Source organism: Ctenocephalides felis, unplaced genomic scaffold (genome assembly GCF_003426905.1).
Source record: "Ctenocephalides felis isolate EL2017-DRISC unplaced genomic scaffold, ASM342690v1 CF-g0.4_SCAFFOLD_01492, whole genome shotgun sequence".
In the NCBI taxonomy this organism is placed as follows: Eukaryota; Metazoa; Arthropoda; class Insecta; order Siphonaptera; family Pulicidae; genus Ctenocephalides; species Ctenocephalides felis.
Genome location: NW_020537646.1, coordinates 59,402,698 through 59,409,834, shown reverse-complemented (window position 1 = coordinate 59,409,834; position 7,137 = coordinate 59,402,698).

Genomic DNA, 7,137 nt, shown 5'->3' with positions numbered 1-7,137 from the left:
GATATAGTCTCAGTAATTCTGCACAACTGGTAGTGGAATATAAACAAGCACGTAGACAACTAAATAAAGCTATCAAAGATAGTAAAGTTAGGTGCTGGAAAGAACTTTTGGATGAAGTCGAGGAAAATCCATGGGGAAGACCTTATAAGACTGTAATGTCTCGCCTCAAAAGCCAGCCAATACCTTCACCAACTTGCCCACGACTATTGAATAAAATAGTAACTACTTTTGTTTCCACGACAACCTAATTTGAACTACCAGGTAACACATGTAGAACAGAATAATATTCCACTTATAACACTGCAAGAACTGATGGAAGCTTTTCATCGCGTTGGTAATAGCAAGGCACCGGGATTAGATGGAATTCCTAATATTGCCTTGAAAACATCAATTATGACATCTCCGACAATGTTTCTTAATGCATATAATACATGCCTGAAAGAAGGGGTTTTTCCACGAAAATGGAAACAGCAAAGACTAGTGCTTATTCCCAAAGGAAAAAAACCCACCAGATGAACCATCATCCTACCGTCCAATATGCATGCTGGATACAGCGGGTAAAATTTTTGAAAGAATAATTCACCAAGGAATAGATGCAGTAGTTGATCCAATCCTAGCAGACAATCAGTATGGTTTTTGCAAAGGGCGATCAACTATCGATGCTATAAACTTGGTAGTTAATACCGCCAAGGAGGCAATTGCTGGAACCAGATGGAAGGGGGGTTCAAAAAAGTACTGCCTTGTAGCTACATTGGATATAAAAAATGCTTTCAATTCTGCAAACTGGGATTGCATTATGAATGCACTCCGTGACAAGAACGTGCCAGCATACCTATGCAATATAGTCGCAAGCTACTTTACAGACAGAATTCTAATGTACAATTCACGCGATGGTACAGAAGAATATAATATAACAGGAGGTGTGCCGCAGGGCTCTGTTCTAGGCCCTTTGCTGTGGAATATTATGTATGATGGCCTTTTGAGACTAGAGTTTCCAGAATGTGTGAAACTAGTAGCATATGCAGACGATGTTGACATAGTGGTTGTCTCCAAACAAATTGATGACATCGTAAGCCTATTCGATATTACATTCAGAAAAATTAATCGGTGGATGGGAACAATGAATCTCCAATTAGCACAACAAAGAAGTGAAGCTGTTCTTATCACTAGTAGGAAAAGAATTGAGACCATCAAGCTAAAGATAGGAAATCTTGAGATCACGTCAAAACCTCACATCTGTTACCTTGGCGTAATGCTTGATGCTCGTTTGAATTTCAATCAACAGGTGGAACACGTTAGTGCTAAGGCGTCAATAGTTAGGACGAAACTTGCTCGACTGATGCCTAATATTGGAGGTCCTAAACAAACCAGAAGGATATTACTATCGTCAGTTATTACTTCGGTGCTGACATATGGTATCTCCATATGGGGTGATGCTCTTAAATCTCAAAAATCGAGGAGAATGGCAGGGCCCTTATACCGTCTCAGTGCTATAAGAATTGCTTGCGCATTTCGCACAATATCGGCGGAAGCAGTGTGCGTCATTTCAGGAACTGTGCCTCTCTTAGTCTTAGCAGAGGAAAGACGGACAATTTACCATAGAAGACATCAACAGCTGTGTCCTGAAAAGTTAAGATTAGAAGAACGGCAGAACAGCATTGACTGATGGCAGCGACTGTGGGATGTCGCTGTAAAGGGCAGATGGACGCATCGTCTCATTCCTAACATCAAAGTCTGGCTAAGTCGCAAGCACGGCGAAGTAAACTATTATACTACGCAAATGCTATCGGGGCATGGCTGTTTTCGAGCCTACCTACACCGATTCAAGCACGATAGCTCGCCGGATTGCCCATATTGTTTGGGCGAAATCGAAGATGCTGAGCACGTGTTCTTCGTGTGCCCGCGATTTGGTGCTCTACGGGATGATGTGGAGGAGACATTGAGACGCACAATTACCCCAGGTAATGTTGTTGAAGTGATGCTGACAAGTGAAGCTGCTTGGAACGCTATAGACAGATTTGCGAGAGACGTTTTAATGGACCTGCGTTCTATAGAGAGAGAAAGGGCGAATGGGACTTCGCCCATTTAAAAGATAAGTATAATGTTTATGAATCATAACATTGTTTATAACAAGTTAAGAATTGTAACATTCTAGATCCTCCCCCCACGAAGTAATGCCTAACGGCGGTTTCCGTGGGGACCAGAGGCAGGGGCAAAGCTGAGGTTTTAGTCGGTATTATACCAGGGCGGTATCGAGTCCGACATACCCAGACAGAAGACCGGTCTGGGATGCATAAAAGCATTTCCTTCGCTATACAAAAAAAAAAAAAAAAACCTATCTATGTAACTATAGCTACACACGTATACATATACATATACGTATACACATATACATATTAGAAACATTAATTAAACGATTATTTATATAACCTCAATGTTTTGCTTGAAAAGTAATACACATATATATGATTATTCAATATAATAATAATGCACGTATACTTATCAATACTCTATTTAATCGTCAGGATATTATATAGTTATATTTACAGTAGGTCTTACTCCTTCGACGGTTCTATTAGAAAAAGGGCTTAATTCTAGGCATTTACAAACTAAGTGACACAATTCTCGCGCTCAAAAGTGCGTGAATTCGACGACCATAGAGTTGTTCTTCGTTACGCAATGGCAACGCGCGAACATTCAAAATGCGGCTAACACTCGGCCATCCTAAACCTTACTCGTCCTCGAGGAAGTAATCTCTGACGTTGTGGGCGACTCCTGGAATCTTTCTGTCTCAGATGGTCTCCTTCCAGTCCTACTTGATCTTCTCCCAGTCCTGTCCGGTCTTCTCCCAGTCCTGTCCCATCTTCTTCCAGTCCTGCCTGATCTCCTTCCAGTCCTGTCCGATCTTCTCCCCGTCCTGTGCCCTCTTCTCCCAGTCCAGAGTGGTCTTCTGGCATCTTCTGCTCCATCCGGATCCTTCTCCAGTGCGCTGGGATGCTTCTCCAGTTTGTCGAGGTCCTCTTCCATCTGGGTTGCTCCTCTGGTTTGATGTGTTTGTCTGCATTCCATTGAGATTTTTCCCACATAGGCCTCACTGCATAATTTGGATATTCTCGGGCCTCGGCGCAATCTTCTCCTGGTCTATTATCAGCCTGTCCCTGTCCAGCACCATACTCCTGCGGTCCAGTGCCTTCCTCTCCTGGTCCAGTATTGTCCGCTTCAGGTCAAATGCCTTCTTCTCCAGCTCTAGCGCCTTTCTCTCCTGGTCCAGTGCCTTCCTGTCCTGGTCCAGTGCCTCCAGCATAGTTCTGACCTCATCCGGTGTAGCCTGTTCCCGACCGGTATAGCCTTGTCCTCGTTCGGTACAGCTTCATCCCGGTCCAGTGCTGCCTCGTCCTGGTCCAATGCTGCTTTGTCCTCATTTGACCTAAAACTATTCAAACAAGGAATTGGTTCAATTGTGTCTACTCTGGGTTGGCTCCCCATGTCTAAGTCAGTCACAACTATAGGTTCTGTCTTTGTCTCTGTCTGTCGCTGTACTGTCCAAACTTGCTCTGTGTGTATCGTCAAGTCTGCGTATATATATAGGCGTATATATATATATATATATATATATATATATATATATATATATATATATATACGCCTATATATATATATATATATATATATATATATATATACGCCTATACATATATACACAGATACATATATGTAACGTGCATGCATATTCACAACGACGTACATGTATATGTATGAAACATACATATACTCACACCTATCTATGTAACTATAGCTATACACGTATACATATACATATACGTATACACATATACATATACATATAAACACATATATATACACATACATATATATACATATACATACACAATACATACATATATACATATGTACATAAATGCTCACATATATATACATATATATATATATATACACGTATACAACTACATGTATACACATATACATATGTACATACATACAAACATACATGTAAATAAATAATATACATATATACATACATATATGTATATATACATAAACATATATATATATATATATATATATATATATATATATATATATATATGTAAACTCGTATATATGTAAAGCAAACAAAATATTTATGAAGATGGATAATGCATATAAAATACAAGTGGACTTACATTACGTTGGTAGGTTACATCTAGAACATAAAAATAATATTAGAGTAGTTTGTACTTCCGAAAATACTTTTTCAACTCTTTTTACAAAATAAAATCAAAATTTAACCCAAGAATCTTAAGTAATCTAGTTTATAAGCTTAATTGTCTAGATTGTAATTGCGTCTACATAGGTGAAACTAGTCAGAACCTGCACAAAAGAACATCTCAACACAAAAATAATTCTAAAAATAAAAATCAGTATAAAACACAATTAACAGATCATATTAATCAGCTCAAACATAACATTGATTTTTCCAATCCCACGATCCTACATTTCGAAAATAATTTATTTAAAAGACGATTTAGCGAAGGATGCTTAATATCTTTACACAAGGATACAGCCATAAATTTAAGAACTGACAACAATTCGCTTTGCAATGACTATAAAATAACTCTCGACCATTTTCAAAAACGCCACCATATCTGAATGAAGCGTGTATTTTTAATATTTTATTATTTTACAAAAAACATATGTCTGCCGGTCTTTTTACACTTTCTCAAAAAATTGTAAACACAATTCATTCAGTTTTTAGACGTTAGTCAATTTGTACACACTAGAATGTAAGCATAAAATTTTCAAAAAAATTAATTAGTTTAAATGTTCCAATTATTAATGGCCTGGTTTATCACAGTGTAATAGTGTAGTGTATTTTTGTATAATTAATTCCGTAAGTACTTATATATAAGTTATAACTTTATATTATTTCCTCCTACATCATATAAAATCTTTTAGTTTTCCACTGAATGACGGTCTCGATGAAGACCGAAACGTATGGATAAATAAAATATTTCAAAACTACTTTAGTTTTTTTTCTTTACTTGGTATTACTGCCCGATTCTAAACAACTCATCAAAATATATCATCAACACCAAACTCACATATTTCAATATATATATATATATATATATATATATATATATATATATATATCAATATATATATATATATATATATATATATATATATCAACACATGTATATGTATATATATATATATGTACTCAAAATCAAACGGCTCTAAAGTAGCCACAATTAAAAGTAACTATAAATTTACAACACAAAGAGAATAAAAAATAATAATATTTAGTAAAAAACACAAAGTTAAATCTTGAGTTGAGAAGAAGTTGCGTCTTGAGTAGATGAGTGATTGATTCTAGAGTTGTGAAGAGGTTTCTCTTTAACGGAGAGGAGGAGTAAAAAGTCCTATTTCCAGCCCAGGATTTTACATGATTTAGTTGTTAATTTTGATGTTGAGATATATGAGTAAGGTCTTGTGGGGCGATACATCAAAAAATAAAAAGCAAAGATTTATAAATTAATCTTTAATTCCAAGCTTTTCGACATTCAATTTAATGTCATCATCTATGGATCTAAAAACAGTATGAAAAATTATTATATCTAGCTAATTATAATATATGTGGATTGGTATAGTAGCTATAAAATAAGAGAAAAATTAACAAAACAGCAACACTTAACAACAAACAAAATGTAAAAGATAAGAAAGGTAATAGAGACTAGATATTAAATAAATAAAAAAGAAAAAAGAATATAGGCATAAATATACAAGCACACATATACATTTATATACTCATATAAACCTATGCATATATATATATATATATATATATATATATATATATATATATATATATATATATATATATATATATATATATATATATATATATATATATATATATATATATATACGCCTATACATATATACTCATATATGCAACGAGCATGCATATTCACAACGACGTACATGTATATGTATGAAACATACATATACTCACACCTATCTATGTAACTATAGCTATACACGTATACATATACATATACGTATACACATATACATATACATATAAACATATATATATATATATATATATATATATATATATACACATACATATATATATATACATATACATACACAATAAATACATATATACATATGTACATACATTCTCACATATATATACATACATATATATACATATATATGTATTAACAAAGTCTAATAATCGGGCATAACATCAATAAAAAACATGAATTTCTTTCAAAAATTTATTTTAAATCCATACGTTTCGGCTATAATCCTAGCCTTCATTCAGTGGAAACTAAAAATAAAATTAAAAACTAAAACAATTGATTTGGAGTGAAAAGAAAAAAATAAAATAGTAATTAGTACTTACAAATAGTTGATCTTAGTGTTAAATTGGAAAATTTTAATAATCCATGGTATTAGGATATGGTAATGCACTACACTATGTATTATAAACATTAACTTGAAATTACACAATATTTTCACAAAATACTGATTTGAAAAAAATCACAAATGGATAGTGTGTTATTCGTATACTGGTTGAAGATGTAATGGAGAAAGACATTTTTTAAAATATTTTTACCAAGATTCTGCACATGTGTGGAACGAATTGTAAAACCCTTGCGCGAACGCTTTTATTGTTTTATAAGAAATTTGGAAATGTTATCTAAATAGAAGAGATTTGTGTCGCACAGCGTGTTGAGTTCATTCCGTTTATTTATTGTTTTATTGTTATAAATAGTTAAAAAAGATCCCTCTATAATTCTTCGTTTAAATAAATTTTGTTCAAATTGTAGTATAGTCGGATTAGAAAAGTCCATATTGTGTTTTAAAGTGTATATATGGTCTGCAAGAACAGTTTTGAATTGTTTGGGGTTTTTTGAATTGTTTTTGTGTTGTTGTAACCGTTTATTGAGGTTCTGGCTAGTTTCTCCTATGTAAATTAAATTACAGTCTAAACAATTTATTTGATAGACGAGATTTCTGAGTCGTTCAATATTAAATGGGGTTTTTGTCTTGGTAAAAATGGTCTCCTGCTACTTGTCGTAATTTTAACTTTATTAAATTGCTTAGTAATTTAGAATA